This window comes from Furipterus horrens, unplaced genomic scaffold, assembly GCF_987537825.1.
Source record: "Furipterus horrens unplaced genomic scaffold, mFurHor1.1.pri manual_scaffold_3, whole genome shotgun sequence".
Taxonomy (NCBI): Eukaryota; Metazoa; Chordata; class Mammalia; order Chiroptera; family Furipteridae; genus Furipterus; species Furipterus horrens.
Genome location: NW_028327173.1, coordinates 115,665,274 through 115,691,860, shown reverse-complemented (window position 1 = coordinate 115,691,860; position 26,587 = coordinate 115,665,274). Strand labels below are relative to the sequence as shown.

General features: G+C 40.2%; 1 pseudogene; it reads left to right on the top strand.

The window, feature by feature from the left end:
• Positions 1-22,774, top strand: part of LOC150015786 (60 kDa heat shock protein, mitochondrial-like) — a 28,525-nt pseudogene extending 5,751 nt beyond the window's left edge.
• The last annotated feature ends 3,813 nt before the right edge of the window (positions 22,775-26,587 follow it).

Below are 26,587 nucleotides of genomic sequence, written 5' to 3'. Positions count from 1 at the left end.
TATTTCAAGAAAGGTAAAATCAAACTGAAACACAAAGAAAAATATTTGTTCCATGCATAGAGAAAGTGCTGTGACTGACGAAATGTGTCAAAAAGTGGTTTGTAAAGTTTTGTGCTGGAGATTTCTTGTTGGATGATGCTCCAGGATTGGGTAAACCAATTGAAGTTGATAGTGATCAAATCGAGACATTAATTGAGAACAATCAATGTTATATTACATGGGAGATAGCTGACATACTCGAAACATCTAAATCAATAAAGTTATTGGTGAAAATGAAAATTGTGTCTTTTATTTTATGGAAAAAACTAAATGGAATTTTTGGCCAACCCAATATATTCTGAGGAGATATGGACGATCTTGACATTCTTCACTGTATATTACTTTAACCAATTATTTTGATGACATTACATTGATTGGGTTGGATTTGCAAAAGAGAGAGTACAGTGGTGGTACTGGTAAGACATGTGATCTAGAATGCAGGAGACAATCTTATGAAGATTCAAGTGTCTGCCACATTTATAAATACTTTAGGGATATATTAATCAGTTTTGTGCTTGGATAGCTCCTCCAAAGTACAAAACAATTTATTTCATCTTGTATCTCCTACATTAAAAAGGAAGCACAATACTGGTGGGCCCCTGAGTTTTGGAGGGAGCACAGTTCTATACCTAAGGATACTTCTCTGGTCCATATATAAAAGGTTGACTACTTTAAATGGGATCTAGATTAGGAAAGATTAGCAACAGGTCCAGGTTATGGGGCAAGCAGCTCTGCCACATGGGCCCTATGATTTGGCAAAATCTATGATGTAAAAGTGTTGGTGAGCAAAGATGCTGCATAGAGTTTGTGGCAAACCCTAGTCAAAAAATCACAATAAAAGTCCCTTAAGTTCTGGAGCAAGGCCATGCCATTTTCAATGGAGAATATATATATATATATATATATATATATATATATTATATATAATATATTAATATATATAATATATAGAAAACCAAAATTTATTTTTAAAAAGTTGTGTATTTATTTTTAAACTTCAGTCACCTTCAAAGTACTCTCCATTTGATGCAATACACTTATCAAGATATTTTTTTTCCACTGCTGAAAACAGTTTTTTGAACTCTTCAATTCTGATGCCTTTTAGTGCTTCTACTGTTTTTTGTTTCACCTCTTCCACATCAGCAAAATGTTTAACTTTGAGGACTTTTTAAATCCAGAGACATTAAATAAAAAGCCACTTGGGACAAAATTGGTTGCATAGGGAGGGTGGAGCATAGGGGTCATGTTATTCTTGGTTAAAAACTTCTGAACACTCAACACAGTGTGAGTGAGTGCACTCCTAAATCACCATCATGAAATGGGCAAATGCACTGAGTCTTCAAAGAAAATTTACTGAAGCCAAATGCAGCCTCTCAAAACAATGTCAGCTGGTACACTGATATAGAAGGGTACCTAGAACACTCACTTAGTGGGGGATGCCTGTTCTATAAGGGGCTCACCCTCCAGAAGATAATTTAATTTTTTGGTAGTTTCCCCATATATATATATATATATATATTTACCTGTGGATATGTTTTTATTGGTTTGAGAGAAACATTGACCTCTCATTTGTGCCTCGACCAAGGATTGAACCCGCAACCTAGATCTGTGCCCTGACCTAGAATTAAACCGGCAACTTTTCTGGTCTATGGGATGACCCTCCAATCAACTTAGCCACCTGCTCAGGGCAAGAATTACATATTTTTGCTGTACTGTACTCTGGTCCTGCCTGGCCATGGGACATCAAGGGACTATCCTATCCAGAAATTCCTGTAATGAAATGATTCCTGTCAGACTTCCCCCCAAATAAGGTCACGCAGTCTCATCAATACTACATTGCAAGATGGAAGTGGTACATTTGGGAGCAAGTATAAGCATGACCAGATGGCACAAACAAGCTTCATGAGCAGTTATCACAGACAATTGTGGCATAATTATATCAGTGCCCTTCCCTCAGCTCATGTCTGTGATTCCATAGGGAATTCTCTATGATTACCTGAAGGAAAAGAACAAACCCCAAAAACTCAAGCTTAGTTCATGGATGGGTCAGCTCAGTATGGAAATTAAAGTAAAAAATGGCCTTACTCAAAGGTGACCTTGAAAGACAAGAGGTCCTGGGAATCTCTGTCTATCCTATTCTTTGCACAAATGCATTTCTTCCTGTCTCACTGATACATTTTTCTCCTAACCATGCTCCTGCCTCATTATATTTTATAACCATTAACCTTTCAAATAATTTTATGGAATTCACTTACTTGACTCTTTTAAGAATTATTACTCATAACTTTGTCAAGTTCCCTTATTTTTAGAGAGAAGGAACCTTGTTCAACATGTAGATTAGTTACTTTTTCATCCAAGAACTGCTCATGACCCTACCAGTGTAATTTGTTTCTTGAGATATGAGTTAGTTTCATAAGACCTGGCTACTTCAAGGTTGTACCTCCATGGTGATTAAAGGAATATTAAATTCAAACCAAGAAGTCTTATTAAACACGATGACATATTTTTTAAAAAGGAGCTCTGGCCAGGTAGCTTAGTTGGTTGAGCATCATCCTGTACACCAAACGGTTGTGGGTTTGATTCCAGGTCAGAGCACATACCTACGTTGCAGGTTTGATCCCTGGTCAGGATGCGTACAGGAGGCAATGGATCTATGTTTCTCTCTCACATTGATGTTGTAAGGGACAAAGAAACTGGTGACTCTCAAACCAGTAGACAATAATTAGCAGGAAAGGACAAATGTAATTTTGAATTAGGGGGTCTCCGAGTCAGAGTTAACAGTATTAGCAGACTTACAAGTCAGGAAGGGACGTTCCGCAGCTCAGCACAAATGCCTGCCTCTGAGATCAAAGGGGGAAGATACTCATCACCAAACACAGGGAAATGAGAAAATGTAGCTAGACAGCCCAGCAAACAAGTTAGGGAAACTTCAAGGGAGAGCTGGAGACAGACCTATGACTAGACCACCCTTAGTTAATTATCACCCTCAGTTAATTTAGTTAATTGCATTAGATTGTAACTCTGGAGTATCCAGCATGGAAAAACGGAGGAGGAGGGGGGTTTACTTGCGGTAAGATAAAACCAGCCTGCTCCGTTTGTTGGAGTGCACCTTTAATTTGGCTGTGCCTGGACCTGCAGACCTGTGAATAAACAATGCCTCATCTACTGCTCAAGTCCTGTATTCTGGTGTTTTTATTGTGAGCGTTTCTCACAATGTTTCTTTCTCTCTTCCTTCCTCTCTCTCTCTCTCTCAAATCAATTAAAAGAAAAATATACTCAAGTGAAGTTTTTTTAAAAAGGAAATTGTTTTGGTTGTATTTTGATGGTAAAAGGAAATTATTTTTTTAAAGACAAAATAGTTTGGAACGTTATGATTGGACTTTAATTGACAAAAAGGATAAATGCAAAGAGGAAGAAAGGAGACAATTAATATAGAAGAAACTGGACCTTACAATCAGATAGAAATCTGGGAACATGAAACTACTTATATTCTTGGCCCTTCTACATGGGCACTGTGAAATTCTGGCATCTCCTATTTGGCTTTTCTATTGTTAATTACTTTCTGAAATTTTCTTTCAAGACTGACTTGAAAATACTGTGATATAAGTGTTATCTTGTAGAGATATTTTGTTTGATCAGAGTGTTAGCATAGGTAGCTAGTTAGTTAAGGAAAAGATCATATGGAATTGGACATTAAGCTTGATTCACTAGAAATCCACATGCTCCCCAGGGACAGCTGCATCCTCTGCAGAGGGGACTTAATCCCCAAAACTGGCAGGAAGAATTGGCTACCTACCAGTCATTAGTTGGGATTATGGAGGAATGAATAAAAACTGCAGGGGAAATTCCTTTGTTAGGTGCATGTGCAGTGAAAACCAGATGACAAGGTAAAACTTGGAAGCATACATAGTAGAAGCCCAGATAGCATAAAGGGGTGGAATCTAGCCTGGAAAATCTCAGAAGACTGGATCGGTTGGAGGGGGGTAACACCCAGCACAAGCCTGCAAAGGATTAGGGAAGAGATTGCTTAGTTTGAAAGAAAGCCTGCTTTCTCCCAAGCTTGAGGTAATACAATTAAAGCTTAATAATGGCCCTCTTGGTAACACACATTAGTTCTTGCATTTGTTCATTTGTTTGCACACACTCTCTCTCTGTGGCAGCTACGCAGGCCCAGGAACCATCCTTACCCAAATGCAGCCTTGGTGGTGGACATGCAGATGGAGAAATGAAACACAGAGAAGTTCTGCCTCTCTGGGTCCTGGCCTTTCTGGGTCTGATTGTGGCAGGTGCAGGCTTGTGCCCCCAAGAGGCTGGACTTTTTTTTACAGCAGGATAGAGCTGAGCCATCTGGTCATGTATGAGCCACCAGGCACCTGGGGGCAATCCTTAATTTTTACTCCAATAAATCTTGCCACTACACCTCGTCCACATATATATGCATCCCTAAAATGCATTTCTCAAAACTGTGAAAGAACTCTATTTTCACTGGCAACATTAAGGTAATTTGAGCTGGATTATCATTATTATTATTATGTCCTACCACAGAACATTTCTCCCCCCATAAATGTATACAAAAAAACTACATGAAAAAAGTTCCTTACAAAAGATATTATAAAATCAACAATTCACTTGAATTCAAGAATTTGCCACAACTCAGAAGCACTAGAATTTAAGTTTTCCACTAGATGGCAAGCTTCCTCTTTCAATTTCTCTAAGACATCAAACTAAAAAATTGTTGCTATTTCAAACCTACATCTTTTCATAAGTTGGCTGCACTTGTATTAAAAAAAAAAAGGATAAAAGCACTGTTCACAAATTATTCAAATTTAAATTTGTTATTCAAACTTCAGTTATAATTTTTACTTGGAGAATATATATTCATTCATTCATTCATTCATTTGACAAAGACTAAGAGTCTCATAGGTGTTTTTAATACTTTGTTTCATTTATTCCTACCTCCAATAATGATATTAGGTATTTTTATTAGTCTCATTTTAGAGATTGGGAAACTGAGGTTTAGAGAGATTAAATAATTTATTAGCCCAAGGTAAACTGTGTAGGCTTAAGCCTAGACAGTTTAACCCAGAGCCTATTCTCTTAACCACTACTTCTTAGTGTCTCCCTTAAGTAAATTATAACAACTTAAAGTAGTTAGTACAGTTTTTGACACATAGCAGTGTTTAAAAATATTAGTTATTATTTTTACTCTCTTTTATAGACATTATCAAGGTACGGGGGTTAAGGAAAATATAATAATTTTTCTCCCACCTTCAAAGTTCTTCTAGGTGGAGAAAAATTAAATTTTAATACACGCACATAAGGAATTCACATATGCATGAATATGTCAGACACTGAGGCAACATTGGGTATATATGACATTTTGGACAAAGAAGAGGTGGGGAATGGGGTTTTAGATTTCAGAAGTGAAAATGGGATATTTACAGGTAGTTGAGGAAGAGCATAACACTTATGGTAGACAAATTCCTGTTAGGCAACTCAGAAACAATGGGACACAGGATATCTAGCTAATAGGCCCCTGCCTATAGCCTTCCTATTTACCATACTTACTATAATTCAAATTAGGCTGAGTGACATCATAAGAGTCCCTTCCTAGAGTAAGCTTTTCTGTTGCCAGTGGGGATCACGAGAAAAGCATTTCATGGACACATGCATGGGAGATTGTGGTGTGGCAAGATTTATTTGAGTGGAAATAAAAGAAATAGAAGGCTGTCCCTGTGTTCCATCTACCATGGGAAAAGTCCAACCATGTTTTCAGCAAGGCCAAAACAAAAAGCTAGTGTCTTAAGTTTCTGTGCCATATTAAAGCTTAATCCAGTCCAAACTTTCTCACCATCTGGCTAGCTTAGCTTGTGTTCCCAGGTGCAATCGGTACCTGTGCTGTGGCACCCAGGCTGCCTCCTGGAACCTGTGTTTGGAGTTTGTGGGGCCATTGGTCATGTGGTTGCTAGGGCCACATGGTTATGGAGAGAGAACATGCAAGCACATGGGGTGAGCATGGGTCACTGAGATGGCTCTTTGTTCCCTGGGATTATATTACACAGGGGGACAATTTTTAACATAATTTTGTTGAGTTTGATTTTTCAGCTGTTTTAAACTTAAATAGACATGCTGATTTCAAAACTGCACTTAGTTTTCCTTTATCACGTCAAGTTTTTCTCTACAGTTTATCTTAATGCGAACACTCTAGGCTGGATCAAGCCTGGATCAAGGGAAGCACTAGTGCTCTCCTATTGGCTGAGAGAAAACCTCCCTCAAGTGGGGAGGGGTGGGGGATGACCTTAGAGACCAGCGACAGGTTCATACTTGTCTAGGCCATTCAGTTACACATGAGACAGTGTGGGGAGAGGTTGTGTGCTGCTCTATATAGTGACTCATATTCTGAAGTGTAGTCCGAGTTCTTGTCTGTATATAAGGAGTTAGCAGAATTTATTTCTTTATTTACATATGTACTTATTTCCTTTCCTTCAGATCATGTCTGCCTCTGCTATTTCTCATTGTAAGTGCCTCAACAACCCTGATTCGTTTTGTTATATCTGTGGCAGTTTCACCATTCCCAGTCAAAAGACAAACATCAGCGCATTTGTCAGGCAAGCCTATTTTGCATATTATAAAGTAAAACTTGGTGATCAAGGTAAGTCTTGTGCTCCTCACAAAGTGTGCAAACAGTGTGTTGAGAATTTATGGATGTAGCAGAAGGGAACACATGATCAATTGCCATTTGGTATACCTACGGTTTGGCGAGAGCCCACAGATCATTCAAGTGACTGTTACTTTTCTATAGTGAAAACGTCAGGATATAACAGGAATAATACACATAAAATAGAGTATCCTAGTCTACCATCAGCTATATGCCCAGTGTCTCATTCAGCTGAAACCCCAGTGCCAGTTTTCATTGATCTACACTCTTTTGAAAAACAGGAGTATGGTGAAGGACTAAGTGATAGCAACGATGAAGATTCTAAAATTGAAGATGACTCAGTTCGTAAGGGATTTGATCAGCATGAGTTGAATGATTTGGCATGAAAATTGGGACTATCCAAAGAGGCTTCAGAACTCCTAGCATCAAGACTGCATGAGAAAAACTTGCTTGAAAAAGGAGCAAAGGCATCCTACTTTCGATCAAGAGAAAGTGCATTTCTGCAGTACTTTCGAAGTGACGATGGCTTTCTGTATTGCCATAAAATACATGGTTTAATGTAGGAATTGAAAATTTCAATCTAGGACGCAACTGAATGGCAACTGTTAATTGATAGCTCAAAGCGGAGCTTGAAGTGTGTTCTCCTCCACAATGGCAATTTATTTGGTGCAGTCCCAATTGGCCATTCAGTTTGTTTTCATGAAGAATATGAAGACATAAAGAGAGTCATTGATCTGTTGCAATATCACAAGCACAATTGGATCATCTGTGTTGACCTTAAAATGGTCTGCTTCCTTCTTGGTCAGCAATGCGGATACACCAAGTATCCCTGTTTCCCTGTGGGACAGCAGAGCTCATAAGAAGCATTGGGTGGAGTCAAATTGGCTTCCAAGATCTGACCTCAAACCTGATGATCCAAACATTCTACATGAGCCACTTTGTTAATTGATAGCTCAAAGCGGAGCTTGAAGTGTGTTCTCCTCCACAATGGCAATTTATTTGGTGCAGTCCCAATTGGCCATTCAGTTTGTTTTCATGAAGAATATGAAGACATAAAGAGAGTCATTGATCTGTTGCAATATCACAAGCACAATTGGATCATCTGTGTTGACCTTAAAATGGTCTGCTTCCTTCTTGGTCAGCAATGCGGATACACCAAGTATCCCTGTTTCCCTGTGGGACAGCAGAGCTCATAAGAAGCATTGGGTGGAGTCAAATTGGCTTCCAAGATCTGACCTCAAACCTGATGATCCAAACATTCTACATGAGCCACTTGTTGACAGAAAGGACATTATATTCCCACCTCTGCACATAAAACCGGGTCTCATGAAGCAATTTGTTAAAGCTTTGCCAACTGAAGAAGACTGTTTCAAGTACCTCATTTTGCCATTTCCTAGCCTGTTGTTTGAAAAGATAAAATACCTTAATATGTATGTTTGGTAGCAGAACTTTACTACTTGTACACAATTTTACTTACAGTAACAATATATAGCCTTTATATGAATAAAGTAACTTTAAATAAACAGTTTTTTCAGGTAATTTTTTCTTTACTTTCCTTTGTATGTACATCTTGTATGATTTTGGGGACAAGGGGAGGGTATCATGTATCTTAAAAATTTGATGTGTTAGAGAAAAAATGTGGTCATTTTTGGATTCAGATGCCAAAAGTTAGTCAAAAACAAATGTCAGATCTAACTCAACAAAAATTGTGTCCTCCAGTGTATATAGTGCTTGGGAAGCACTTGGAGCTTTTTCAAAATAAAGAATCAACTTCCTAAGCTTAGCAGGCTTCTGATGGGTCTACCCCCTAGCCAATTTTTTCCTTTTCCAGGTTAGACTGACAGGACTGTATGGTCAAGCACTTGTCCCTGTGCCATTTTGACTTCTATTGAGCATGTGCTTACCTCTTCCCTCCTCTCTCCAACAATCCAGTACCAGACGGGCAAAGGGAGGGGTATTGGTTCTTGGCAGTGCAGTACTGTGATCCCCTTAGCTTCTTGGCTAAGCGTACAGCCCATTAGGCTCAACAATGTCTGATTCCCTTGCTTTTTTCCTTTATTAATAATTAGCTAGCCCTAGTTGGTGTGACTCAGTTGATTGAACAACAGTCTGTGAACCAGAGGGTTTCCAGTTCGATTCCCAGTCAGGGCACATGCCTGGGTTGCAGGCCAGGTCCCCAGCTGGGGGCACGTGAGAATCAATCACACATTGATGTTTCTCTTCCTCTCTTTCTCCCTTCCTTCCTCTCTCTCCAAAAATAAACAAATAAAATCTTCAAAAAAAATTAGCTAATGAGCTAATATGGTCACATCTCCCCTGAAGCCATGGGCCTTGTAATTTTACAAGGGTAAATGGATGAAGGTCTCATATTCTATAGCTTCTTGCTATCAAGGGCCATAGTTCTGCCTATCCCCAGGCACAGAGGTTCTTCCTATCTGACAAAGGAAGAAAGGAACAAACAGGGAAGGGGAATCTTCATGCAGGGAAGAGGGATTTTTGCAAAGTCCAGCTCAGTCTGCTATACCTGGGATGTCTAGAGGCTGGCAATGTTGGACAAGTTGACATACTTGTTGTATTCTAGAGGTGACACGTTTGACAAAAAGGTTAAAAAGGCATAGTGAAAAATGAGGAGAATTATAGCAAAAAAGCTCTGGTGAGAGGTAAAAACTAGGTGACGGGGGTGGGCTAACTTTACAGTGTCCCAGATTAAGTTAGAGGAGTGGCTTCCCTGGGAGAAGGTTTATCACACCTGTGTGAAGCCCTCTTGCTTACCATACTTAACTCAAATTAGCCTGAATTTAACATTCTAAGATTGTGCCCCCAACCCCTCACAGGACCTTTGGGCCTCTTCTGTCTGAATATTTAGATGGAGAAGGGAAAGGAGTTTAAAGTAAAGCCTATAGACCACCTCATACTTCACCAACTCAATCATCTAGTCCTTATAACAGGTCAATTGAGTTAAACTATTGAGTCTCATTTCAGGAGATGGCAATGTAGATGGGCTTCTAAAGTGAGGCCGGTTTTGTGTAAACAAACAACCAGGAAAACAAGGTCATGGCCACACACTCTATGAAAACAGAAAGAACACAAAGGTTAATGATCATGGCAAATTATAAATAAGTTAGCTAACTACCTAAGTAACATTTTGATCCTAATCTCATAGGCAGGAAAGGAGAGTTAAAGGTTCTTTCTTAGTATTTTGCTTCTAATACACTTCTAACACATGGCTTAAAATCAATATCCCAAAAGTCATCTTCAAAGTGGCAAACATTTTCCCCCTTCAAGGATTATATCTTCTACTATAATCTTAATGAAAGGCTATAAAGAAAGAAATAAAATGATGCAAAATATTACATTAGAGCAAATAACATCTGAATAATGTTCCCATTTACGCATACATAAGTAAAAAAATGACATGAAACTCTGCAAATGGGCTAAGAGAAAGACAAAGACAGAAACACACATGTAAAAGACAGATGAGGAAACTGTCTGCAATGATTTATAATTTCTGTAACAGAAACTGTTTCCTTGTAGATGCTTCCTGTTGTAAAAGAATTTTATATGAAGACAAAAAAAAAAATAAAAGTTTAAAGGTAAGAATATAAAACAACAGAATGAAATAAGACAAGGGGGCAATCCGGTCAAGATAACAGCACAGGCAGATGGGCTTCCCTCTTCACAGAATCACATCAAAATTACAACTAAAATATAGAACAACCATCATTTAAACTATCAGATATTGAGTTGAATGGAAGTCTGACAACTACGGAATTAAAGAAACCACATTCATCCAGACACTTAGGAGGGGCACAGATGTGGAATGGGCTAATCTTTCACCCACATATGGTAAATAAAAATTTGGGGTGGCTATCTCAGGGGCGAGGAGTCCCAGCCCCATACCAGGCACCCAGTGCCAGGAAGTTAAGTCCTCAGAACTTCTTGCTGCAAAAACCATGGGGATTGAGTCAGTAGAAGAAATTGTTGAAGCCCCAAGCAGTTCCCCTTAAAGAACCCACACACAGACTCACCTACTCAGACTCACTCTGAGTTCCAGCACCAGGGTAGCAGCTTGAAAGACACCAGTGGTACACAGGAAGAAACTGAAGTGTCTTGCATCAAGGCCATTAGAGGCCATTGTCCCTTTTCTGAACCCTCCTTCCATAGAGACAGCAAGCTGGTACCATACCTGAGACTCCATCAACCTGGCTAACACTGTTTGACCTCCCTTGGAGATTCCCAGAGACTCTGCTTCATCCAATTTACAGGCCCACTCAAGCCCCTTTTCCATATGAATGGCTAATCTTGGCTCTTGCTTCATAACTTCCTAAATCCTATGAAACAGGCAACAGCTGGTCTCAGTAAACTCTAGACCTGATACTACCGCAGACAAGTTAGATTCACAGCTTGGCTTCACCTGGGAATCTTCAAGCCCAGCACAAGTAGCAGCCATCTAAGATTGCTTTATAGCTCAAGCAGCATGCCTTGGGCAAAACAAAGGTGGGGACTGACTTTGGCTTACACCATCTGGGAAGCCCCAAGGCCAGCACACCCAGTGGACAGTGGCATGCCATGTAGGAGCACCACCACCCTGCCCCAGCATAACTGATCTACCATAGAGGGTGGGCAGGGGGTAGTCAGTGGTCGCAGCCAGTTCTTGCAGCTGACTGGCCTAAGTAAATCCCTCCCATTGATCTGCCAACAGCAACCAAGCTCAACTACAAGAGGAGGGTGTACTCAGCCCACACAAAGAGCACACCTCCAGTACCCAGCTTGGGTGATAGGGGAATTGTGCCACTGGACTCCACAGGACACTTACTACATTAGGCCATGCTACCAAGACACTGAATCAAAGCAGCTCTACTTAATACACAGAAACAAAACAGGGAGGCTGCCAAATTGAGGAGGCAAAGAAATATGGCCCAAATGAAAGAACAGAGCAAAATAGAAAAGAACTAAACAAAATGGAGTAGCCAACCTATCAGATGCAGAGTGAAAAACAATGGTGATCAGGGTGCTCAGATAACTCATAGAGTACAGCAAAAAAATTAAGAAATTAAGGTTACACAAAGTGAAATTAAGAAAAATATACAGAGAACCAACAGTGATGGGAAAAAGTTGGGATTTAATTCAACGATTTAGAACAAAAGGAAGAAATAAACATTCACCTGAAACAGAAAAAAGAAACAAGAATTGAAAAAAATTAGGAGAGGATTAGGAACCTCTGGGACAACTTTAAATGTATCAATGTCTGAATTATAGGAGTGCCAGAAGGAGAAGAGGAAGAGCAAGACATTGAAAACTTATTTGAAAAAATAATGAAAGAAAACTTCCCTAATTTGGTGAAATAGACATACAAGTCCAGGAAGCACAGAGAATCCCAAAAAAGCTAGACCCAAAGAAGATCACACCTAAGGTTAAAAATAAAGAGAGAATCTTAAAAGCAGCAAGAGAAAAGAAGAGAACCACCTACAAAGGAGTTCCCATAAGACAATCAGCTGATTTATCAGAAGAAACTATGCAGGCAAGAGGGGGCTTGTAAGTAGCCAGAGATGAAAAGCAAGGACCTACAACCTAGATTACTCTATCCAGCAAAGCTATCATTTAGAATGGGAGGGAATAAGGTAAAGCTAAAGGAGTTCATCATCATCAAGCCATTACTACATGAAATGTTAAAGGGACTTATTTAAGAAAAAGAAGAAGATTAAAGCTATGAACAGTAAAATGAGAACAAACTCACAACTATCAACAACTGAATCTAAAAAATAAAAACAAAAATTAACTAGACAAACAACCAGAACACAAACAGAATCATAGGCATGAGGGTCATTTGGAGGGTTATCAGCTGGGAGGGGGAAGGAGAAGAATGGGGGGGAAATGGTGAAGGGATCAAGAAGCATATACAGTAGAAACAAAATAGACAGGGGGATGTTAAGAATAGTACAGGAGACTTCAGGCCAATATAGAGGCCTGGACAGATATGCTGGGTCTCCCTCCGCAACCAAGAAGTAATATAACTACCTCAAAACTAGAGACAACCAGAAGTTCTAGAAAATCAAGCTGCATGGAAATCCAACAAACAAAGACATAAAGAAGAAATACTCATCCAGACAGGTAGGAGGGTCGGAGCCTGGGTGGAGAGGATGCCGTGTGGTTGTGGCAGCAGTGGTAGCAGTGGCAGCAGCTGCAGGCCAGCAAAAAAGAGCAGTCACATGTTTTAAAAAGTGGGGAGGGACATCTGGGGAGTGTTCCCAGCTCCTGACCAGACTGCACAGCTCACCATCCCAGCGCCAGAGAAAATCAAGCCTCATTGCTTCTGACTGTGCAAACCAGTGGAGGTTGGGGCGGAGGAAGAAACAGCCAGTCTCCCGCTTGTTTAAAGGGCCCCCATGGTCCTAGAATGTCCACAGGCCCACCCACTCTGGGAACGACGGCCAGGGCAACAGCTAGAGAGGCACGAATCCCATACAGAAGTGGGAGAAGTGCCTAGAAAAGGGGTGAGTGCTGAGCAAGCAGCATTGTTCCCTCTCTGATCCCTCCCCCACATACAGCACCACAAGTGGAAAGTGGGTCGCCCTGTAATGATGAATACCTAAGGCTCTGCCCCTTACAATGTAACAGGAGCGACAGCTCTACCTAAGACACAGAGGCAAATGAACACAGGAGCCGGTCAGATGAGGAGACAGAGAAGTATGGCCCAAAGGGAAAATAGATGAAGGGTCCAGTAGGAGAACTAAGCGATGAGGAGATAGCTAACCTAACAGACGAGTAGATAGCCAACTTAACAGATGCAGATTCAAAACACTGGTGATAAAGATGCTCACAGGCTTGATAGATATACTTGAATATGGCAAACGAATAAGGGAAGACGTGAAGACTAGGCTAAGTAAAAGAAGGGTAATCCACACAAAACCAATCGTGAAGGGGAGGAAATTGGGGTTCAAATCAATGATTTGTTACATAAGGAAGAAAAAAATAGTCAACCAGTACAAAATGAGGAAACAAGAATTGAAAAAATGAGGAGAGGCTTAGGAGCTTCTGGGACAACTTTAAACATGCCAACGTCCAAATCATAGGGGTGCCAGAGGAGAAGAGGAAGAGCAAGAAACTGAAAGCTTATGTGAAAAAATAATGGAGGGAAACTTCCCAAATTTGGCAAAGGAAATAGACATACAAGTCCAGGAAGCACAGAGAGTCTCAAACAAGCTAGACTGAAGGAGGACCACACCAAGACACATCATAATTAAAATGCCAAAGATTCAAGATAAAGAGAGCATCTTAAAAGCATCAAGAGAAAAGTAGAGAGTTACCTACAGAGGGGTTCCTAAAAGACTATCAGCTGATTTCTCAAAAGAAACTTTGCAGGCAAGAAGGGACTGGCAAGAAGTATTCCAGGTGATGAAAAGCAAAGACCTACAACCAAGATTACTCTATCCAGCACAGCTATCATTTAGAATGGAAGGGCAGATAAAGTTGTCCCAGACAAGGTACAGCTGAAGAAGTTTATTATCAGCAATGCATTATTATATGATATGTCAAAGGTACTTACTTAAGAAAAAGAAGATCAAAACTATGAACACTAAAATGACAACAAACTCACATCTATCAACAACTGAATCTAAAAATTGATAACAAAATCCAACTAAGCAAACCAGAATAGTAACAGAATAATAGGTATGGGAATCATTTGGAGGGTTATCAGCTGGGAGGGGGGAGGGGGAGAAATGGGGAAATGGTGCAGGGATTAAGAAGCATAATTTGTTGGTACAAAATAGACAGGGAGAATTTAAGAATAATATACAAAATGATGAAGCCAAATAACTTACATGCATGACCCATGAACATGAATTAAGTGGGGGGACATGGGATTGCTGGGGGAAGGAGGGTACTGGGCAGAGGGGAGCAAAGGGGAAGAAAGTTGTGACTACTGTAACAACATAATCAATAAAATATATTTAATTAAAAAAAGAATAGGACAGCTCTACTTAAGACCCAGAGGCAAACACAAACAAGAGACTCCCGGATGAGATGAAGGCCTAGACTGACACGCTTCATCTCCCTCCACAACTAAGAAGGAATACAGATACCGCAAAACCAGAAATAATCAGAATTCCGGAAAATAAATGGAAGATCAACATATGAAGTTATAAAGGAGTGGTGTTTGTCTGGACGGGTAGGAGGAGCGAAGCCGGGGTGGAGAGGTCAGGCTGTGCTGGCGGTGGCATCAGTAATGATGGCAGCAGGATAGCAGTAAGCAGTAAGAGGAGGTGATAAGTGCCTGGGGAGCACCCCTGGCTGCAGACCAGACCTGTCAGCTTGTGATTCCAATGCCGGGGAAGGCAGATCCCCATTGCCTTGGACTGTGAGGCTCTGAGTGGGGAGAACAGAGGAGGAGGCTCCCAGTATCTCAGCAGAGAGTGAATGGCAGGAATTTATCTTGGACCCCCACCTTCACAGAAAACGCTACAGCATGGTGAGAAGGGTTGCCCGGTTGTGACGAGTCTTGGGGTCTGCCCCCTATAGCATAGGAGGTGTGACAACCCTGCCCAGGAAACAAAGGTAAACACAAAACTGTCACGATGGCACAGATCATGATAGAAATTCCAGTGATGCAGCTCACCAGACAGCAAATATCTTATCTAATGAAGCAGCAGATAGGAAATCTTTCTGAGACATCATTCAGAGCTTTGGTTATAAAAATGCTTACAGACCTAACACCAGATCTTAAACAAGATGGGGAACGAATGAAGGCTAGTCCTGCTGAAATGAACAAAAACACATACAAAACTAGTGGTGAGGGAAAGAAAATCAGGGATTAAATCAACAAATTGGGACATAGGGAAGGAACAAGCAGTCGACCAGTGCAGTAAGAGGAAACAAAAAGTGAGGAAAATGAGGAGAGGCTCAGAAACCTATGGGACAGCTATAAGCGGCCCAACATCTGAATCATAGGGTTGCCAGAAGGTGAAGAAGAAGAACTAGAAATTGAAAAATTATGTGAAAAAATAATGAAGCAGAACTTCCCTAACTTGGGGAAGGAAATAGACTTACAGGTCCAGGAAGCACAGAGAGTTCCAAAGAAACTGGACCCAGCGAGAACTCCACCAAGACACATTATAATCAAAATGTCAAAAATCAAGGATAAAGAGAGAATCTTAAAAGCAGCAAGAGAGAAGAGAATTACATACAAAGGGGTCCCAATAAGACTATCAGCTGATTTATCAAAAGAAACTCTGCAGGCAAGAAGGGACTGGCAAGAAATATTCAAAGTAATGAAAGTCAGACACCTACAACCATGATTTCTCTATCCAGCAAAGCTGTCATTCAGGATAGAAGGGCAGAGAAAGTGCTTCCAGGACAAAGTAAAACTGAAGGAATTCATCAGATCCAAACCACTGTTATATGAAATGTTCAAGGGACTTGTTTAGGAGAAAGACAACCAAAACTATGAACATTAAAATGAAAACTGTATCACAACAACCAACAGCAGAAGCTAGGGAATCAAAACAAAGGCAAACTAAGTAGGCAACGAGAGTGCGAAAAGAATTATAGGTATTGGGAACATTATGGGGTAGGTCAGCAGGGAGGGGAAAGGGGGGAAAGGGAGGGAGATAGTACAGGAATTAAGAAGCATAGTAAAACTATTGTAACAATATAATCAATAAAATATACTTAAAAAAAAGAAGCATAGTAGGAGGAAGTGGAGTAGACAGGAAGATGTTGAGAAGAACTATATGCACAACCAATGGGCATGGACTAAGGTGGGGGGACAACTGGAGGGAGGGGGGTCACTGAGTGCAGGGGAACAAAGGGAAAAGAAATTTGGACAATTGTAACAGCATAATCTATAAAGCACATTAAAAAAAATAGTATATAAAAGGGTGAAACCAAAGAAGCCCATGGACATGAACTAAGGGGTTGGGACTGCTGGAATTAAGGGAGGTACTGGGAGGAGGGTGGGAAAGGAAAAACAATTGGGACTACTCTAACAGCATAATCAATAAAATATACTTAAAAAATAAATAAAAGAACAAGTTCAAGGTCAAGGATACTCACTGAGATAACATTTAAAATCTAACAAATACATTAAAAAAAAAGGAACAGAAAATGCAGTTGACATTTAAATTAATGTGATGGAAGAAAGGCATAAGATCACAGTGAATGCAAAATAGAGGAAGATTAAAGCAATTAGGAAGCGGATGGTAGACATGCATGATTGACAATGACAATTGGTATCTCTGAAGTTGAAGTAGACAATGGATGGTGAAAAAAAGTACTCAGATATTGAGAACAAGAGTTTCTGTGACTGATTAAATTTATTTTAAAATCCTAGATCTAGAAACTCCCCTTCTCTACCCGACTCCTGCCTCCTCCCCCCTCACGCCCCCCCATCCCTCAGAGACCCAGCCTTTCTTTTCATAATCTGCAACCCCTGAGGAAGAAGATAATAGCCTGGACCTGACTAATGGTCACAAGTTCCGGACCTCTGTCAGGCTAAAAATAATATCTTGACCTAAGTTATGTTTCAGCTCTTGGGCCCTAAAATAGAGTGATACCTTGGCTAATTTCCCATGAGACAAGATAGACCCTGGAACAAAACTCAGAGCTGTCCTCAACACTTAAAGAAATTATTATCCTTACCTTAACTCCAACAAGTCAGCTCTCAGCATAATCCCATACCTCCTAACCCATGATGTCTTGTAATTTTGCCCTAAATAATCTGCAACCTATGTGCCATTGAGGAGCCAAGTTTTCAGAGCATAAGCTCCCTGTCTCAATTGGCCAATTAAATATTAAACTATATTTTTCTTTCTATGCTGCAAACTTCTACTTGTTCATTTCTTTGGGCCAGTGAATGAAGGCAGGTGGGCTCAAGGAAAAAACATTGGGGTTCCAGTAACAGTATAATAATGGAAAAATTTTTAAATAAGGAAGCACATACATCTAACAGGAAAAGTTGATATTAAAATATCAACATTGAGATATGTCCTGGTTGTTATTGGGCCTCAAGGATTAAAACAAAAATGTTCTTTAGAAATCAAGCAGAATAAGTAGGTTACTTACAAAGGGAAAAATTCAAGCTGGTGTCAGACTTTTCACAGAAACATTTAGTGCTGGAAGAAATAGAGATGCCCTCTACATTCTTAGACAAAGGAAGATTGATTCAAAATATATCCACCCATGTTATCATTCAAATATAAAGACCTCAGAGAACAAAATTTTTAAGAGTTCTTAAAAAGAAAAAAGATAAAGAATAAAAACATCACCAAATTCTCACCAAATGGAGTCCAGCTAATCAAGAAATTAATAAAAAATAGAGACCCCCAAGAATGGAGATACACAGTTAGTGCTGGGCATGTGCTAGGTATGGTTTTAGAAAGATAAGAAAGGCATTTCTGTCCTGAAGGAACTTGACCTAGTGGAAGAGAAGGTGTCAATAAATGTGTGTACAGCACATTAAGTGCTACTACATTGGCAGAAAAGAGGAAAGAGTAATTCTTCTGAAACCTGACACTTGGAGGATGAGCACCAGAAGGCAAGAAGAAAGCAACAGAAAAGGCCTTCCTAGGAATGGGGAGCAAAGTACAAAGGCTTAGCAATTTGAATGGGCAGTGTGGAATTGGCTGTGTGGTGGGGCACATGAAGTGGCAGGATATGAGCCTGGACAGTTACAAGCAGCTCATGAAGGGATCTGTGTACTTTTTTAAAAGTTTGAACCACTGAGGAGTTTAATCTTGGAAATGAAAGATAAAAGAGAAGGAAGTTAATAAGATCTACCTCATGACTGCCTATAACATTGTCATTTTGAACACACAGTTATATTTCCTATTCAAATGAAACTTTGCATTTGACATTATGATTTTCTTCTTGACTTTGTTTTTGATATGCTTCTTTGATTTCAGTATAGCTGCTTCATTTGATCTCATTTAGTAACATCCTTTGCAAGTTCACAAGGAGCAAGCATACTGAAAGAATGCACCATAATATGCATCAGATTCGTTTTCCCTGGTCAGCTAAAATATTCATGTAACCCTCATTCTTGTCACCACAATCAGTTATTTGTTCATTATTTGGCAAATTCATACAAATATTTTTTTTAGTTAATTTAAAAGGGATGCAAGAGTCAATAATGCGTCTATAATTGTTACAGAGTAGGGATCCCCCAAAATCCCCAGAGCCTGTGGCTTGGGGGATGGGGAGAAGGGAACAGCTTTTAAGATGCCTTTACGTAGCTATGGCTAGTAGCTAGTGTCTTAATTATGCAAATGGTTTGGTTCTTCCAAGGCCCCAAGGAGATGGGAGGTGTTTTAACCATGAAATAGTGCAGAAAGAGCATATAGAGCCTGCACAAGGTTCTGTGAATGGCCAGAACTGGTTTCCAGGCCCACTGTGTCACAGGACTCAGTCAGAGATTTAAAAATAGACAACAGGCATTTTGGTGGGGAGAATTCCATGGGGCTTTGAAACGGAGAATACCATGTGGCTTTGAAGGGGCAAAGAGAGAACCATGCGTGATCCAGTGCAACATGGCACACGTTTTCCTGAACTGTTATATGGAGGCTGATGACATCATACCCCAGATCCTGAAGGAGACAGCTGACAGATGAGGGATGGGGAACTTCTGGGAATGTTTTTGGCTTCTAGCCTCTTAGGGAGCAAGGGAAGTGTTGGGTCCCGTGGGAGAACAAGGTTCTGAGCTGAAGTGCTCACTGCCCTCCTCAGGTTGGAATACTGTTTTCCTCAACACTAGGTGTTGGGTTTTACACCAAGGCATCACGTGAAAGAACCCCATTTCTCTCTGTAACATTATTTATGTGTTCTAGTTATTTAAATTGAAATATAGTGTTCTGGCTGTGGAAGATCAGAGACTTTTAAAGTCTCCTCTGACACTGTTTCATAAACTTCAGTGTGCCTAGCAATCACCAGAGATCTGTTTAAAATACAGATTCTACTTTCTATGCTTTTCCAGGCCTCCTAGCCAGGTGAAAGTACCATCTTTTCGCCCCCTTCTGGAAATGACGCATTTGACCCTTGACCTACAGAGAGCCCTGCTCTTTCTGTAGAGTTCTAGAACTGAGTGTGGCCCTGGAACTAGCCTAACCTGGCACAAGAAGGCTGAGGCTACTGGCTAGGCTGCGGCGTGGGTAGGAAAGGGAGAGGTGGGGTAAGGCTGGGGCCCGGCCAGTGCATGCAGGTTGCGGGCCCCGCTGATGGGAAGCGGGTAGGAGGTGCCTGCAGGTGCGTTGCCAGTGGTGGAGGGAGCGCTGGCTGGAGGGGACTCTAGCTACTCGCCTTGTGCTCACTGCTCTCTGTTCCCCACTGGCTGCCGACTGCCTGCTTCACCACTCACTGCCCTGCCGCTGCCCCGCAGAAATGCTTCGATTACATAAAGCCCTTTGACTGATTAGGTCAGTGTCCAAGGCATTGGCTCCTCCTCTTACTCGGTGTAAAACTTGGTGCAGATGCCTGAGCCTTAATGTTTCAAGGTAAAGGCCTTTTAGCCGATCCTGTAGCGGTTATTATGGGGCCAAAGGGAAGAACAGGGATTATTGAACAGAGCTGGGGAAGTCCCAAAGTAACCATAGATCGTGTGACCATTGCAAAGTACACTGACTTAAAAGATAAATATAAAAATATTGGTGCTAAACTTGTTCAAGATGTTGCCAATAATACAAATGAAGAGGCTGGTGATGGCACCACCACTGTTACTGTGCTGGCATGTGCTATTGCCAAGGAAGGCTTTGAGAAGATTAGTGAAGGTGGTAATCCAGTGGAAATGAGGAGACCTGTTATGTTAGCTGTTGATGCTGTAATTTCTGAATTTAAGGAGGGTCTAAACCTGTGACAACCCCTGAAGAAATAGCTCAGGTTGCTACAGTTTCTGCAAATGGAGACAAATTGGCAACATGATTTCCAATGCAATAAAAAAAGCTGGAAGAAAGGACATCATCACAGTAAAGAGTGGAAAAATGAGAGGTTCTCTGTTCCGCAGCTGCCTCGCCACCGATGAAAGAACTGACCCAGAAGCATATTGTGAGGAGAGAGAAGGGTGAGTGTCTCTCATAGGAGATGACTGATCACTCCTTTCTCAGTCAGGGTTTTTATTGAATTTGCTATGTGCAGAAATGCACGGGGTAAGTATGCAGACCTCCACCAAACGGTTGGGAGTAAGAACAAAGGGAAACATAAATGAGCATAGGGAGATAGGTAGCAAGACTGTGAGACACCGAAGCATACCATAGAAGTTCAGATGTCTCTTTTTACTTAAACATTTTGTTTTCACATTCTACGGATAAGAGTTTGGGGCTACACAGAGCAAGCAGGCTTCATTAGCTTCAAAGAGTACATTGCATCCCTATTTTACTTCTAAAACCTCCCCAGAGTGTGGGACCGGCAGTATGGTATGTGGGGTACAGCGGCTACAGCCCTCTGTACCATACATACTGGCCTCCCACAGAAAAACACTGAATGATGAATTAGAAATTATAGAAGGCATGAAGATTGATCAAGGTTATATTTCTCCATACTTTATTAATACATTCGTCGTCGTCGTCGTCGGCAGCCGTCCATCTCGAGAGACGATGGTGTAGCTTCTTAAGAGTCTATCTGCACCGCCAAGAATGGCTGTGCAGTCCGACTCGGGAGTGACACAGTATCTGTCTCCTCCCGTGTTGAATCGACATCTTGCGATGACGCTGGAGTGTCCTCTCCAGTGAAGCTGAAGCTACAGAGCCTGGGCAGGGTGATATGGAGGGTCTGCTGTTACCCATGCAGCAGACCCCCCCTCTCTTCGCAGCTGAAGGGTCCAAGGGAAAGACAGAGTCAATACAGCTTGGCTTCATTTTCCCTCACTTATTGCGGGTATTATGTTCCAGACACCGCCCCCCGCATCCCCCCACGAAGTAGGAACCTTACATTTATTCTACACTCTTAAACCTATGTAACTTTAACAACATACATATACAGTACTGCAAAATCCCACCATATAGCGAAAAATCCTTGGTAAATAATTAAATATAATATTTTTAAAAATCCCGCAATACAGTGGGGCCGCGATAAGTGAACCGCGATATAGCCAGCGACTATTGTACAGCAAAAGGTCAGAAATATGAATTCCAAGATGCCTATGTTCTTTTGAGTGAAAATAAAATTTCTAGTGTTCAGTCCATTGTACCTAGTCTTGAAATTGACAATTCTCACCGTAGCCCTTGGTCATAATTGCCGAAGATGTTAATGGAGAAACTCTTAAGTACACTTGTTTTGAATAGGCTAAAAATTGATCTTCAGGTTTTAGCAGTCAAAGCTCCAGGTTTTGGTGACAATAGAAAGAACCAGCTTAAAGACATGGCTATTGCTACTGGTCGTGCAGTGTTTGGAGAAGGATTGACTCCCAATCTTGAAGATGTTCAGCCTTGTGACTTAGGAAAAGTTGGAGAGGTTCATTGTGACCAAAGATGATTCCATGCTCTTGAAAGGAAAAGGTGACAAGGCTCACATTGAAAAATGTATTTAAGAAATCATCAAGAGGTTAGATATCACAACTAGTGAAGATGAAAAGGAAAAATTAAATGAATGTCTAGCAAAAGTCTCAGATGGAGTAGCTGTGCTGAAGTTTGGTGGGTCAAGTGATGTTGAAGTGAATGAAAAGGAAGAGTAACAGATGCCCTCAATGATACATGAGCAGCTGTTGAGGAAGGCATTGTTCTGGGAGGGGGTTGAGCCCTGCTTCAGTGCTGTCCAGCTTTGGACTCATTAACTCCAGCTGATGAAGACAAAAAAATTGTTATGGAAATTATTTAAAAAACACTCAGAATTCCTGCAATGATCATCGCTAAGAATGCAGGTGTTGAGAGATCATTGATAATTAAGAAAATTATGCAAAGTTCCTCAGAAGTTGGTTATGATGCTATGCTTGGAGATTTTGTGAACATGGTGGAAAAAGGAATCATTGATCCAACTAAGGTTGTAAAAAGTGCTTTATTGGTTGCTGCTGGAGCGACCTCTCTGTTAACAACAGCAGAAATTGTTAAAGAAGGGATGGGTGGAATGGGAGGTAGTATAGGAGGTGACATGTTCTAATCCTGGCATAGTGCTTTACCATTCATAATGAGAACTGTGAGAGGAAGCTCAAGGCAGTGGTCCTCACCTAGAACTTCAGAGAAGTCAGTTGAAGGAAATGACCGAAGAACATGCTGGCTGATGTTTAAGAAAATTCACTATAATCATCAGTTACTGGTTTTAGTTGACAACGTATGATGTTTTACTGCTGTCATTGTCCATGCCTATAGAAAATTTATTTATTTATTTTGCATAAAAATACATTTGTACATTCCTGGTAACTAAGCACGGGAGCCATGTACCAATGTATTGCTTTCAACTTAAATCACTGAAGTATTTTTACTACTCTTTTTAGAATCAGGGTTTTAGTGCTTGCCATCACCTGATCTGAAGTTAGGCAGCCTTTCTGTAGATTGTAAGAAAAATTGTGTACAAGGTAGACAAATAACCAATTATGTGGCCTTTATGTAATAAAAATTTGTTTAAAGTTAAAAAAAATGTAGGTTCTAATTCAGGAGGTAGGGGTGGGACCCAAGATTTTGCATTTTTAACAAGCTTCTGAGGCCAGTGCTAGTGTCCTACAAACCACACTTTACATAAAAAGGTACTACTATGAAACAGATAAAAATATGCATGTATTTTACTCCTATAATTATATAATAAATATTTACAATTTTAAAATTTTCTATTTGGCTGTATCTTGCAGATGAACCATGAATCAATTAAGTGGACCATTTCCTTCTGAGTGTTGTGTTTGCTTTATATGAGTTATACTAAAGTTAATTAGAAGAAGTTGTTTTTTTAATCTCACAATATCTTCAGGTGATGTCACTCTCTGAAAATTGGGGCTGTCTTTTTTTGGATCAGTCCCCATTACTAATTAGGCCCTTGCAGTCACATACTTTACCAAGGTAAAGAAAAACCAGTATTTTTACTGAGCTATACAGTAGTTGTCTCAGGGTACCTATAGATAAATACCCAGTGTGTTATAAACAAAAATAAAGCCTTATATTATGTTACTTTATTGACATAAAATTTATTTGGAAGAAAAAAAACCCACTTGAATTGTGAAGTAATATTTTAATTTCAGATTTAATTTATATTCACTTCTTACAAGAGTCTAGTCTAAATATAAAACTTTATAAAGCAAATAGAAAGTAGGGAAAGCAGAAACAATTATCGGCAAACATTTTGTTACTCAATTGAGTAGTTCCACTTTGTTTAAAAATATATTTAGAGCAAAGTTTAGGATCCATTCTTTGAAATATTTTAATTTAGCACAACCTTTGCAGTTTTCTCATCTCTGGTAAAATAGTTTGTTTTGGCTGGAAAGGAGTCACTCTTGATTTCCTTCCTGCGCCATGCATCTGACACATAGCCTGTGAGAAATAGAAATAAAATTGTGTAGTAGTTTCCTCACCTGGTTCACGAATGTGGTATTCTTCCTTTTGCTGTTTGTACTTTTCGTCACACTGAAAAAGGCATCAGAAATGTGGCAGAGAGCACACAGTTTCTCTTAAAAGTGTCATGCTGCCCTGTTGACATTTATAAAAATTCAGGCAACATGGACACTCTTTATGGCACAAAGGAGTGTCGTTATGGCTTTACAAGGTTGGTTGGTTGGTTGGTTGGTTTTCTCCCTGAACATCTGCATCTCCCTCAGGATTGTGCTGCACACTAAAACTAAAACAAAGATAGCTGTGATTCACCTCGCTTTCACTGAATTAGGAGTATAGATTCTAGGGACAATTCAGTGGCATAATAGAGTTGTGAAAATGGAAATAAAACTGCTAAATTCAAAATAAATTTAATAAATGATCATAGTAATGTATGTATGCTAAAAACCAAGGATAATATCTGGAAACTCTGAATTCTTCCAGGTTTTACATGAGGAAATCATTTTAATGTTTTATTGTTACAGTCTTTATGATAAACTGGAATCCTTAGGGATTTTAAAAAAATATGGAGATATTTTCAGATTAAATCTCCCCCAAATAAGTCTCACTCAAGGCAATAATTAAATACAAATACCTTCAAGTCATAGTAAAACACAGAAATTGAATTTATAATGGCTTGAAGTCTGTGCTCAAATAGTGCCTAAAGTATATCCGGTAATGTCTTTTGAAATGTTGGATTCAACATTTAAAATTCATTTTATTAAAATAACATACTCATTAAACTGGCAAATTATGAAACTGGGAGACATTGCTAATATGCTGAGTGATAGAATTAAAATTTTAGTGATCCTGATTAGCTGGAATGGGAGATGGAAGGTTAAATCTAAGAAAATGAAATTACCTAACACTAAATGTAAAATGTTGCACTTTGGTTTAAAACAAGACAACAAAAACCCTGTGGATAATATAGTACATGTGAAAACATCTTAGAGTTATTGTTGATTGTAAAATTAAGTCAACAGTGTGATGTAGTTGAAAAAAAAAAGTATAATGCAATTACTAATCCTATCACAAGGAAATAAGAGCCTTCCTTCCCTGTAAAACACATTTGGTAGATTGTGTTTGGTTTTGGGAATCACATTTTGAAAATAACTTTCACGAACAGGAGTGTATCCATAGAAGAGTGAGCTGAAGCCACATCACACAAGGTATATTTGAGAGAATGGAAAATGTATATATTTGAGGAGACAAACTTAGATGGCCTCGAGTCTGTCTTTAAACAACTGACAGGCCTCAGAGGCACAACTAGAATACAGAGAGAGCTCATTAAGATCACTGGGGAGAAGTAGGAGGGGCCATAGGAGGAGTTCGCAGAGGCGGTGGAAGGCAGGCTAGGACGGGACTGGCTGAGAAGCTGAATGCCTCCGGAGCCAATGGAAATAAAAAGAAGGCTGGCACTTTGGCTCATGAGTTTTCTGGCTCCTGAGCTGGCTTTCTCTCAGGCTCAGGCTCCTCTGGCTCCAGCTCTGGCTTTCATGCTCTTCTTCCTCAAGGATTCCTGACTGATCGTGCTGCAGCTGCCTGCATTTCCCAAGGGGATAGTATTTTGGACGGGAAGGAACTCCAGGCACAGCCTAGGATGGGACTGGCCTGGCAGAGAATAGCAGGTTTATTCTTTTGATGTTCTAGAGGGAACGGGCTCTGAGGCAGAAGCCAGCCATTCTTCCAAAATTGTTTGGCTTTTGTGTATTATGTTGTTTTAGTTTGTGAACTAACCCTACAGAAACTAACGGGAAAGAATAAGAGAACCCAGGTGTTAGAGTTTAGCCTTAATTGATGAGCTTAAATGACTAAAGCTGTGACTTGATAGGCTTCAGAAGCTGCTTTTGAGTAGACTCTTTTCCTTTGACACCAAACCTTTGCCTCTGGAATTTTACTTAGAGGGTGGTGGTGGGCAGTGGGACCCCAACTTGCTTTTCAGTTACAGAAGCAAAAGCGAACGTTGGAGAGATAGTGTTACTTGGGTTAAAGATTTATCTGAGGCCTGGCAGGGTAGCTCAGTTGGGTAGAGCATAACCCAGATACGTCAAGGTTGCTAGTTTGCTCTTCATCAAAGACACTACAAGAATCAATAAATTTATGCATGGGTAAGTGGAACAAGCCAATCTCTTTCACTCACTCACTCTCTTCCTCCCTCCCTCCCTCTCTCCCTTGCCCTCTCTGAAATCAATTAAAAAAAAAAAAGAATTATCTGAAAATGGAGGTGCTAGTTTAGGAGGAAGTTTGGCATCACTAAACGGTCAAGTCTGCATGCAGAGACTTGTCAAATGCTTGTTAGGTATCTTGTAGAAGGTCGTCGTCGTCGGCAGCTGTCCGTCTCGAGAGACGATGGTGTAGCTTCTTAAGAGTCTATCTGCACCGCCGAGAATGGTTGTGC